We start from the raw sequence: 13,894 nt of genomic DNA, 5'->3' as shown, positions 1-13,894 counted from the left end.
GTTTGTCATACGTTTGTTATGATGTATAAAATTCTGCACACAGTTAGTGAGGTATTTGGTGGTCCCGATATATCCGTAGTCGTTTGCAAACCACTTTATACATATCTCTCGTTTGTGAACGGAATATCTGATATCCGTGTATGACTGGTAAATGTAATCCCACGGGGATTTTCCGCAGATTTGTCAAACTTGGCCAACCTGATTAAATATTCTGTACCGCCAAACACATTCCTCTCTGTTGTTTTGTTCCATGCTACGATAGAGTGATAGCTAGGGATTTGTAGAGAGTAAAATCCGTTTTTCCGGCAAGGAAAAAAAACCAGTAATGACAAGGCTGTACTTTGAAGTTTTACTGCATTTTTTAGTCCGCTTCTGGTCTCTTCGTTTGCAGCCCGTAACATTTCTAAGACACAGGTGTGGCGAAGCCGCGGTAAACGGAGGTGGGTATTCTGACACATTATATAGCAGTTTTTATCGCGGATTGATATCACAACGGAAATGACCAAAACGAACGGATAAGAACCATGAACCAGCTTTCGCCCTATTATATATATATATATATGTTGTATGTTGTACCATGGATATGACGTAATTATATATTTTGATAGAGTTAGGGCTGTGTATTTCTGTTATATTGTATCTGACCCTTACCTCTTTCCTCATGACCTCAGTGAAAAGTGGCCTGTATATCCTGATTTAAGTTTCTCATGATTAAACAAAAGTTCAAACAAACAACAAACAATAGATAAATTCATATGGAAACATTATATTTAGCGGAGAACTCGCCCAAAGTTTCATCAATGATAATCTATTCTAAAGTGACATTCATTTGACTAATATATCAATCTTTCACAACTGCATGCATTTTCCATGTTCTCTCAGGTCGCTCAATATCTTTATTACATTAACGTCACATGTAATGCATTGGTCGCTTCAACTTGTGAGTGAACTGAGGACGACATGTCAGATCGGATGTAAGACATCATCGAAATGAAACCAATGACAATTATCATAACTAGCAACCACAATTTTCAGTATTTTGTTTATCATGTTGACCTTCCGGAGGGGAATTATATTTCGTGTTTTTCCCCCCAAAATCAGACGGAAATCAATGCGCTCGTGTATGTCACCCATAACATTAATGTGCTGTATCCTAGGCATTAGCTAACAAAGAAATAAGGTCATAGATGCTATTTCACATAGAATTGGTGGAATGGACTTTCCCCGTAAAGTATGCACTTTCTGAATGGCTACCACATTCAAATTTCAATTCTATCTTATTTCATAAAACAAGAAGGCGTTAAGCAAATGCAATAGTATTTTTCTATTTGACTGTCAATTGGCGTTGTAACAGTAAAAACATGAAAATGGCATGTCAACGGTAACTTTTTCATACATGTAATTTATTCCCATCAACAACTTTCAAAGAAATACAAATACAATATCTCTAACATTTTACTTATAATCTTACACTTTCATAACCTTTATGTCCCATGACAGTATATAGTAACACCGAAGCCTAGTCTACATCTCACTCAAATAACATGGACAGTATTTAACATACTTTCACCAAATGATCAAATAGTAGGGATGTTTGTCCGGCCAATTCACCAGTCTATTTCTAATAAACGAAACAAAAAGAACAGCAGTACAAACATATCTATCTGCTATCTATTTTCGTGTTCCATCAATATCACACTTCTTGACCTTTCATATCATATCATATCATATCAAGGCACTTGAATCATCAATACTTGTTTTGAATATCACCTAAGCCAGCAAACAATTCTATTCACACCCTAATCCCCATACATAACCCAGTAGAACACTGTAATATCTTAGCTCTAGATACATATTATATAAACCAATATATGATGCAACTTCAAAACTGCAATCTTACCAAACATTACTATGCAGATAGAAGAATAAATGGATAATACACTTTTAAAATGTGTATGAAAATAATGCAAAAATGTGCTGGTGAGAAAGAATGCCAAATTCTTCCTTTCAAAATTATTTTTAATTTCAGCTTTGTATTTGTTTAAAAACAGATACAAAGCTAAAATGGTGGAAGATGTAGCTGACTTAGAAATGTCATACATGTACAATGTAGCAGCAGTAGAGCAAGTCTACTAGTACAAGAACTAGTAGCACCTGGTTTCATACAAATGAAGAATATAACGTTAACATAACAGTACTATGACTCAGGATTCAAAATAGCCAGAAGATTTGGTGGGTACATCCATATGCAACAAAATCAATGTCTGGATAAAGTAACAAGAACATCTGCTAGCCTTTCTCATTTGAACATGGATGTGATGAAACAGGCAGTGGGAAAGTTCTGCATAGGGCAACCTTTAAGTCCTAATGTGCAAGAAAGAAGCACCTTGGTTCTCAGTAGAAAATGTGCGTTGAGTTTGATCAAACCTCCTTGGTTTGATCAATCTTTCCAAATTTCATTATGATCTCGGAACAGATTACGCCCCTAAGTTCCAACACCCTATATATGTTCTGACACCTCACCCTAACCCTAACCCTAAGACTACTACTACCCCTTACCCCTAACCCTGACCTAGGGGTGTAAAAATATAGGTGTGTTGGAACATGGGGGCGCGGGAACATGGGTGTGTCTCGGTTTACAGCTCGTCCTTGGTCTCCGTCCCCTGTCCATAGCACATACTGGTGTTCAGTCGTGATTTGAGGCGTGGCCACGACGGGCCCCTCGGTCTCGTACGACCACACGGCGCGTCCCGTCTCACGATCCACGCAGAAGACCGGACCGCTGATTGAGCCAATGTACACGCGGCCGTGTTTGTCCAACCTGAGGCTCGACCAGACCTCTTCACCAGCGGGAAACTTCCATACGACGGACCCATCTGGAAAACAGAACATGGCTGTGAAAAGTGATCTCGAACCAGTTTAGCTAATTGAAGAGCTAATCTTCCATCTTTTGTGACAGAGAAGACAGATGCTACATGTATGTACAGTATCTACAGGTTCATAGTACTGGAGGGATTCCTCTAGCCCTTTTTAACAAGCACATTGAATAGAGGACCGCAGCTCAACGTGCCATTATAAAGACTGCAACCCCTCCGATACCGTGCCTGATTTTAACTCCCAACCTTTTGTTCCAGAGACAGACTGTTGCTTAAATCACTGGACTATGGACGCTACTATACTACAATAACCATACAGTCTACCATGAGTTGCCCGACTCTAGCACAAACTGTTGAAAAACCTTCCTCCCTGCGGCCTGACTCCGTAACCAATACAAAACTTGGTGCCAAATGGCTACCTCAGCAGTCAGAAAATAGAAATATGATCTTTATACAGATAAATGACATCTCAATGTATTTGTTGATGGAAAATGAAAACCATATGTTATTGATGAAACTTCTTAATAAATGTTAGAATATTAACATGTGGGCAGTACCAGATAAAAAATAATCAACTGTACTAAAGAAATAATTAAGCACAATGACAATAATCAAATGAAAAATCAAACAACATAAGTCATCACTCACTCACTCACTCACTATCCGGTTTAACGTCTTCTTGTCCCCATCATCTGGGGGTTTGACGTGCTTGCATGTAAAAGAAAAGATATCTAAATTGGATATTTGAAAATGAAAGAATGGCTGACCTTTCTGTTTGAGTTTGAGGAGGTGACCATCACCAGAGCCGATGTACAGGTACCCATCGTTGTCCAGGACGGGAGAAGACATGATCTCACCTCCCAACATCTTCTCCCACTGCAGCTTTCCTCGTCTGATGTCCACAGCCATCACTGAGCCTCCTACTCAGTGGCTGTTGGAATGAATGAAGATCTTTATTGTTTATTCGTGCCCCGAGGAGCTAGATACAGGTCGTCTAACATAAACCTAACCAAGAGTCCGTAGGACACAATTCTCCGTGAAGTATTTATAGTATGTATTGTATAGTATGTATAGTATTGACCCACACAAATTGCATCTCTGCACAGTCCAAGTAGTGTTTTAGAGCAAGTAAAGAAAAAGTGTTTGTTTATCTTTTTCTTTCAATATAGGAGTGGTCAACCTGCTGAAAAGTATGTTTTTACAGCATGGCACAGATGGGATCTAGAAATTCCGGGAAAAGTCACAAAGTTAGATCTAGATGCCCCTTTTCAATTATCAACGAACCATTCAGCCTTACAACTAAGATGTATCAGAAATCACAAATATGCAGTAAATCCTCTTTCCACAATTTATTGCAGACCGGCCTGATCTATAGCTATCAAGCTATTTGCAATAAAAAAAGGCTAATTTATATTATCGTAACATTTCACGAAGGTCAAAGGTCACCGGATCTAACCACCCGGAAGTGACACTGGCGCGCGCACTTTTCTGAGAGATATTTCTCAACAATCTTTCATCCCCTGCGTAAACTTTTTACATTGTCACAGCCTCCGTATTATAAACTACAAGTGTGGTAAGTTTGAAGGTCCAGAGATTTGCCATTTTCACACTGTGCGTAAAAGTGCATCGTCCGTCCCGTGCGCACATACTGTATGCGAGTTGCGAGTGGACACGGCATACTTAATACACAGACTGGAGGTCACTCTGCACATGTTCGCAGCTAAAACTCACAATTCCCGTTGCCGCATTGGTATGTAACTTGGTATATCGTTTGCTAGGTTGCGTGTGGTGATGCACGTTGTCTATTTTTCAATGTAACAGTGACTATACGATCACAGCAAGTAAGGAAGATTTATACCCCGTATCTGCCTGAAGTATTCCAGTCATGCATAACGGATTATAACATGGTCCCTATGGCAGGGCAGTGGGACATAGCATTAATTATAGGGGTGCAATTACGATATTGGATTGACGTTTAAAGTAGTTATGGTGTAACAAAGCTATTGTGCATCACCACGCCGAACCAGGCAAACGATATGCCAAGTTACACACCAATGCGACAACGGGATCGTGAGTTATAGCTGCGAACGCGCAAACAAAAGCATTTCCAATACTCCCAGAAGGAGGTCATCCTCCTTCCCGGAGTAATAACATAGATATGATAGGGAAACCACTACAAATGTACCTTACACTTTAATTCTAGTTTGGAGTTTAAACTAGTGCAGTGTAAATAGTGTTATCATCAAAGAAATTCAACAACAAACGTCATATGGGCTTAACACATATCCATAAAGATCAGTTGCCATTGTTATACACATGGTGTGGAATGTACAAATAGGCCTTATTTTCCAACACACCTGAAATTAAAGGCTCTTTGTGCAAGGGAATCTTTTATGTTGCATTAAGGCGTGTTGGCAAAGATACACAAAAGCTTGTGTTAATGAGTTCTATATGACTGCACTTTTTTCCGGGTGCAGTTCACATTCACTGACAAGAGTCGTCAAAAGTGTTGCAGTTCAACGTACTAACCAGTAAGTTGTGTTCTATGTTCTCCTTACCGGTTAAACATATTCAATACACCACATAATCAATATCTTGCAAGAGATGGCAAATTCTGATTATGGGGGACCTGTCGTAGTGAGCACCATACCAAGGAAAGTTGTGATAGAAGCTTTTTTTGTTGTGGCAATTTTTCTTTATAATCCACACATGGCAGTTCTCAGAGACATTGTTATACAAAATGTCGTCCGGATTCTGTCACCTTCCAGTGTAACGTTTGCTAGCGGGCTCAAACGGAAGGAAAATACCTTGCCGAATGAGCTTGTGAGCTCTAAAGACCAGTGTCGGCAAAAATTCGCCCGCTGTTCTCTCGATCATTGCTAAATTTTTAGAAATTGGCCGATTTTCGAAGGGCACAGAGCCCTGTTCAGTGGGATAGGGTTGGTTTTCAGGGGGAGGGGGGGTATGCTTGACTCTCACTGGCGATTTTGGAATTAGGCGAGCTTTATCAAGTATTACTCACCATTGATATGGTGCTATTCATGCTTGGGAAACAGGAAAATTCGATCCCTTTTTTGTATATGTGCCAGAATATATATTTTTTTAAATGTATACTGCATCCTAGTTCCAACATGAGTCTGAAGTTGAAGCTACTGGCAGTGGTGATGGTGACGTCACATGTGTTCCTGTACTCAACCCAAGCTCAGATCAGGCAGAGCCCTGCAGGTAACACTATGTGTTTTGTAATGAATTTAACCGTTTTCAGCATTTCCTACCTTATATCGTAATTTGTATCTTTACCTTAAGTTACGCATCATTTTTATGATTTTCTGATCATTTCAAATGGTAACAAGATACGTGTAGTATTGCCATATTGGTTATGCAAGTTGAGGAAGTCATAACTTCAATGAGCTAGCCAATACAGGACAGAAATATTAAGCAGTGGAAGATGAAATGCACTTTATTTGGTATTGCCAACATTATAGCACCGGAAGAGACAGACTAGCACTATTTAACCTAGTCAGCAAACTTTTCCCAACTTTGTACATCACACAGACCTACAAAAACTGTCTTTCTGTTAACACCAGCCATATATCTCTCTCTATATATATATATATATTTATATATTCCAAAACGTCGTGAATTTCATATTCCACTGCACACACACACAAAAATCAAACCCAACTAGAGTTCCACAAACACATTATCTTCGCCAAATAATCAAGGCTTATTATGGAAAGTGATTTATATTTACGTGCCTATCACGCCCTGCAAATTTGATCATGCACCATACCATTTGGACGTTATGATTGGGCGAATGAGTCCAGTTAGGGTTAAGATAGGGTTAAAAATCATTTGGTGGTACAGGACTAGTATATTTGTAGAGTGTGCTGATATATGTTATAACTGGTCATGAAAAAATATGAGTATGTTGATATTATATGGGCCACAAAGGTTCGATATGGCAGTGTTGAAAGTTGAAAGTGATGATGAAATAGTACAGTCAATACATATGAATAGAATAAATCTGGCACGTTTTTAGGTGTTTCTAGTCAGGCTTTCTATTTTGTCCCTATTTCGTTATGTCGCCAACCGTGTTGAACAAAAATGCTTAAACTGAACGCGTCAAAAACCAGCAGGACCCACACCTCTGCTTGGAGAATAGTTTATTTATTTGACCTACATGTACGTTTATGCAAGGCTATCTGTTTACATGACCTGACACTGTCCCATGTCCCATTGAAAGGCAGTGGGTTAACAAACTTTCCTGACTAATTATGCAAATTAGCTCATTATTTGCATAATTAGTCATTGATTATGTAAAGCACCATCCGAGCTCTCTACATACCAAACATCACGACGTTCTGTCAACCCATTCTCAAGTTATTCATGTCCGAATGTCAAAACAAAAACACCCACTGCGGTTCTTAACAAGCCGCTAGGGGGCCAAAATTTACAGAACTTACTTTCTGTGGCATGAACTATCTACCACACAAAAATCATGACCATAGCACTTTCAGAAAATATGCCACTAAATTTTGAAGCTCTGCTGCAGTACCCTTTGGTACCCGCTAGAAGGCCCATTATCGAACTTGACCTTCCTTTCGGTAAATCCTACCCATCCACTAAATATCATAAGGATCCATCAACAGCTTCTTGAGTTATGTTGTCCACAAGAAAATTCACATCCACACAAAGCCCGCTGCAGTACCGACGGAAAGTGCCAGGAGAACCATTTTTGAACTTGACCTCCGTTTCTACAACATCTACACACCTGCAAAAAATCATGAAGATCCATCAACGTTTCCGTCACTTTTTTTGCCTACATACAAACACAAAAAAATGCTAAGTCCGCTGCAGTACTATTGAAAAACGCAAGGTAAACCATTTTCGAACTTGACCTTCCTTTACACAACCACTACACACCTACCAAAAATCATAAAGATTCATTGAAGTTTTCTTGAGTTATGCTCCTGACATACATTCAGACCCACCCAACAGATTTTTCAACCGAAAACATAATCCTCTCCGAGTACAAGTACTCGGCGAAGATAATAATTAGATTAGAAGTAGCGCTACTTATGATCCAGGTGCACATTCTTTGTCTCGCCAATATCTGTTTATCTTTGTCACACTTCTCATATTTTGTATTTTCCAACAAAAACGGGGAAAGGTGATATACATCTGTTTAACTGTTTTCCTGGATCATTTTTTAGACTATCTGACTTCTTCTGGAAGTCAAACCAACTTAGAACATTCTTTAAAAGTAACCACAGACCACAAATAGCCTGTGTCTACACAAGCTCTCGGCCGGAGGTTACTGACCCCCACCCCAAGAGGGGGCTGGCGGTAACAGGACCGGCCGGCCGCTAGGAGCGCGATTTGTCAGGCTAAGACCACAAAGAGATGACACAAGTTTCTTTTCAATTAGACTCTCCAGTTCCAACAGAGGTGGAAGAACTTCAGGCAGAGGTGGAAGAGTTGGCACGGGGCCTCCCCTTGACTCTAGAGGAGCTGGGACTGACCAGTGTGGTACAACATGTGCAGGAGCTGAAGACAGATGGTAAGCCAGCCCCTAACACACACGCGCACACACACACACACACGCACACACACACACACACACACACGCACACACACACACACACACACACACATATGTGCAGGAGCTAAACTGACAGACAGTAAGCCCCAAACACACACAGATGCGCATGCGTGCACTGTAACACACAAAAGCATGTGTTGCATAGAACAATCTTCCCCAACTACCTGTGTTAAAGATACGGATATGCCATTCATTGATCTTCCTAGAATGCTATGGGTGCTACCAAGATGGCTCTCGTCACAAGTTTCCAAGAAAGGTGTTGACTCATCGTTGCATGACCACAGAGAAGTGCACAAGAGCCTGCAGGGATGCTGGCTTTACCTATGCTGGTAAGTCAACATGAGCGTTGTAATCTTTCTCTATTCTCCAAGCAGAGGTTTTGATCGGGGGAGGGGGGGGGCTAGTAGTGGCCGGGATTTTTAAGGCAAGGGAGGGCAACGTTAAAAACCCCAGCCACTCATCAAATATGAATTATTGCAATTACATAGTGAATATAGATTATTTGAATAGTTTGCAGATAATGGTTTATCTGTCTTTTGTACATCGCATTGGTCATTTTTTTGTAAGGCTTTGAATTGTTACAGGCGTTAACTACAAGCCAGCTGGTTTGTTATTTGGAGTTGGCGTGCAGTGTAAAAACATCTGCTTGGAGATTAAGAGTCTACCTTTTCTGTAGGTATTGAGCGTTCCCGCTCCCGTTGCAGCTGGTCGTCCCATGACTGCCACTGTGGAACAGAAGAGGACTTCAACAGTCTGGGGGAAGGGGTGTGTGACGGTGAGTGCAGCAGCCGTTGTCGTGGCAACCCGACACAAAAGTGCGGCGGTTGGTACAGGATGTCAGTGTACAAGATTGACGCAGGTCAGTATTGACTTGACAACAAATATCCTCAAGTTCTACTAATTCATCTGTATGTCGTTGATGAAGGTTAGACATCCAGGTAATAAGATACGCCACAAATAATAATTAATATATGAGAGGATGTACAACCCCGCCCTCAACAGGAAAGGGGGTCTACGCGTTCAACTGTCAGGCACCTGGGATAATGCACTGCCCCCACCCCCCACCCCCGGACAAGCAACATTTAGTTACTGTTTTACTGTACTGAAACAACAGTAGCTAATTGAACTATTGGCAAAAAAATTGTCTTTAATTAACCTTTTTAAAGACTACTTCAAGACATCCTAAATTGTCTTAACCTCATTAACATATCTATTCAGAGTTTTGGTATAAAACCTGGTGTTCTCAGTCCTATCGCTAGTCACTGACGAAAGACAGTGGATACTGTCTGAAACGTCTGACTGTTTCAAAATCTTATCCAGTTGCTTGAGTAATCATTTTTGGCGCCATCTGTATGTCCTTTGTGTCATATTAAGTGTGTGTTTTACCAACGCCAATGAGAATACTTTTAATGTAGTCGGCAATCGATTATAAACCATCAATTCTTGCAACTACGAAGTCTCACTGAAGAAGACAATGACAGTTTTTATGACCGTCTCAATTATTGGACATGAGAATGATGTTGTATTCATTTATGACATGTGCTGCTATTGGTAAAAATGAAGGCAACATCAGCATTGATATTTTGGATGACGATGGTGATAATTTTGACGATGATGACATTTTTTGACCTACCCTGTTGTTCCAGTACCGAGTTGTAAGAGCGGTTCTCGGCAGGTCAGTCCGCACTGGTCCATCACAAGCACCACCACCATCCTGCAGTACAGGGGTGACCAGGATACAAGACCCTTCGCCTTTGCAATTCCCACTCTGGATGGGGATAAAACCATTTCCGTCCAAAGTAAGAATATCACCTCAAAACTTGGCTCCTTTCTCTCGCAGCTCTCTGTACCCGGAGCTTCCATGTAAGACATCACGAAATCGCCGGCGAATGCACCCGGATACACGGCGACATGCCGACCTGCGTGCCGATTACCGGCGCTACGAACGTCCCTTGCTCGCACGTAAATGTTGTCCACTTGTGTGGGACCACATCACAAAATCGCCAGCGAATGCACCCAGACAAACGGCGACATGCCGACCTGTGTGCCGATTAACGGCGCTACGAACGTCCCTTGCTCGCACGTAAATGTTGCCCGACGAGCAAAGGAAAATGCATCGCTACTCTAAGGCTTGTGGTATAAGTGGTACACAGTGGTATAGGTGGTTTTCATACTGAGACGAGCGAAGGAATAGGCATCGATACTCTAAGGCTTGTGGTATAAGTGGTACATGGTGGTATATTATGAAAACCACCTATACCACCGTGGACCACTTATACCACACGCCTTAGAGTAGCGCTGCCTATTCCTTCACTCGTCTAAGTATGAAAATCACCTATACCACCGTGTACCACTTATACCACAAGCCATAAGTGGTACACGGCGGTATATGATGAAAACCACCTATACCACCGTGTACCACTTATACCACAAGTCATAAGTGGTACACGGTGGTATATGATGAAAACCACCTATACCACCGTGTACCACTTATACCACAAGCCTTAGAGTAGCACTGCCCATTCCTTCGCTCGTCTCAGTATGAAAACCACCTATACCACCGTGTACCACTTATACCACAAGCCTTAGAGTAGCGATGCCTATTCCTTCGCTCGTCTCAGTATGAAAACCACCTATACCACTGTGTACCACTTATACCACAAGCCTTAGAGTAGCGATGCCTATTCCTTCACTCGTCGGGCAACATTTACGTGCGAGCAAGGGACGTTCGTAGCGCCGTTAATCGGCACACAGGTCGGCATGTCGCCGTGTGTCTGGGTGCATTCGCCGGCGATTTCATGATGTGGACCCACACAAGTCGGGCAACATTTACGTGCGAGCAAGGGACGTTCGTAGCGCCGTTAATCGGCACGCAGTTCATCATGTCGCCGTGTATCCGGGTGCATTCGCCGGCGATTTCGTGATGTCTTACATGGACGCTCCGCCAAGGAAACGACAGTTTGGTTTATAACATTAGATGATAAATGATACTGTAATATTAACTAATACTAATATCAACTTGTCAAAGAATGCTGCCAAACTTTTCTAATGAAAGACAATTCAATGCAAAGTTGAATTTTCATTCAAAAAAAAAATTATTATAAATAAGATGTGGACCCCGAAGACAATGCTTCTTGTTTCTTTTTGGTATTGGTTTGGAGGTTTTAATTTGTATATTAATGAGCTGGGGCTTGACTTTTGAGGTTTGACTTCACTTCCTGAGTTTTTTCTCCACAAAATGACTAGCTGAAAGTCCACTGAGTCTTATAGATCTACATTTGTCTGCCGAGGGACGCCCAGGCGTCGGCAGGGCGTCGATAGGCTTATCAACGGTCGGTCGAAGCTCGGACGGCGTTCGCCCGAGCTTCGGTCGATTTCTATCTGGTGAAAATGTTTGGATCGGGGTTAGACGACTGATCTGTTGATTTTGTGGCTCCTGCGCTTGTATATGATTGGCCTATAACAAAATTTATGTTTATGTTATCATTTTCAGTGTGCCCACTTTACTTCACTCGTGCCCTACAGATTTGGCACAACTCAGAAAGTAAAGTTGGTCCAAATTTGAGATTGTTACCAGGCCATTTGATTCTGACTTCGTCCGTGTCCAAGAGATGGTACCGTCTTATGTGATATTTATGATTATTAGTGTTCGACGGACGTCGCCCGAGCTCCGTTCAATTTGTGACGGGGCAGGTTTTCAGCGAAAAATACGGTCGACGCTCGGGCGAATTTGAAATTTGGCGAGCTTCCGGCGATCTACAAAATCGGCCGATGCTCGCATGAATTGTGACGCTGGCTTAATTACCAGTCTAAATACTGATTACTTTTGCTTACTGTATGCACATGTAAGTGCTTACTTTTCCTGTACTATGATCTATTACCTACATTTGTAAGCCAACCTTTTATCCTGTTTCCGGCTTAGCTAGCCTGAGTGCTATGCTCTGTAGTAACTGCTGTGGTCGCTTAATCCTTTCCGTGGTTAGCAAGCGAAAAGATTGAGTTACTACGGAGGATGGTACCCAGGCGAACTTTTGATTAGAAAAGGAGGAATATTCTATCTGCTCTGTGTCTGCATGTGGCTGCTATAGGTGTGATTTTTCTTCCCTTTTGCTATATTTATTAGGCACACTGGAGACTCTTAAGTCGGACGTTGAGGGCTTTCCAGGCCGCTACCCTGCAACATCCGCAGAGGGCATGCCCAACCTTGTGCCTGACTACAGAGCTCTACTAGCCTCGTTCCAAGCCCCAGGGCTGGAGCTGACATCAGGGACTAACACCATGCTGAAGCTGAACCAACACTTCTCCATTAATACCTATCCCTGTAGTCTGGAGTACAGTCCTGATATTGGGCGTGGAAAGAGAGCAGTGATCATTAATATCATAATCGTCAGCTACAACCCTTTCGTAGTGATGATACAAATCATTGTTTACTAACTCTACATATGAGTATTTTGATGGAGCTTGGTCCTGGCATTGCTTAATTGTGTGTGTGTCTGTGTATGTGTGTGCTTGTTTGTCAACAGAATAAGTAAGGAAGGAAGCTAATAGATTTTTTCAGATATATATGTCACAACGAGGCCATGTCCTATGGAAGTAGTGTTGATAGATTTTAGGCCCCTGCGGTTTCTTTTTAAAGGGGAATGAGCTGTTTACTTTCCCGTTTCTTAGGATGAACAAGTCTTGATTTTTATTTGCAGGTTAGGTCTCAGTCAAGGAAAGACATAGATGTAGTCATATTTCTATGTTATAATATAAACTTATTTTCATAGCTTGGTAGGTAGGGATTACCTTCTTTTGTTGTTTTTCTTTTTAGATTATAGTATAGAGTGGGTGCCAAGACGTAGATCGATCTGGCTGGCTGTCCATTGTCTTAGATATAGCTTCCTTAAGTAGAAATGAAGGTGTCAGATCAGATATCGTTTGGTGTCAGCAAGAATTGTGCAGGATTAAACCCAGTATCAACTTGTTTTGGTTTTGTTAGCATTAAAGTACACATTTTACATAGAATAAAGAAGAATTAGGAACCTTAAATTTTGTTTTATTTCAACACTTAGATTCTCGTCTGTGAAGTGAACGGCCTCTATTGACAGGGCAGCTGCTATGAAACTGCATATTTTCATACAAAGGCCTTGGTGATTATTTTGCGTTTCCCTCAAACAGACTAATAAGAAGCAATATGGTAAAGCATGCGGCTTACGAATAACTCTGGCTGAAGAATGCTTCTGTTCATTCACGACGCCGTCGTTGCGAAGCAACAGCCCTTAAAACACGACGAAAATTTAATCAATCAAACCCTGAGACAAACTGAATGATCAGGTGGGATTAGAACCCTGACTGCGCCACTGAGGAGAACAAGGCTGCTTTCTGTGCTGTCCGGGTGCGGAGAGACAACAAACGGTAACACTAATTTGTA

Source organism: Branchiostoma lanceolatum, chromosome 8 (assembly GCF_035083965.1).
Source record: "Branchiostoma lanceolatum isolate klBraLanc5 chromosome 8, klBraLanc5.hap2, whole genome shotgun sequence".
NCBI lineage: Eukaryota > Metazoa > Chordata > Leptocardii > Amphioxiformes > Branchiostomatidae > Branchiostoma > Branchiostoma lanceolatum.
This window is presented reverse-complemented; position numbering follows the sequence as displayed.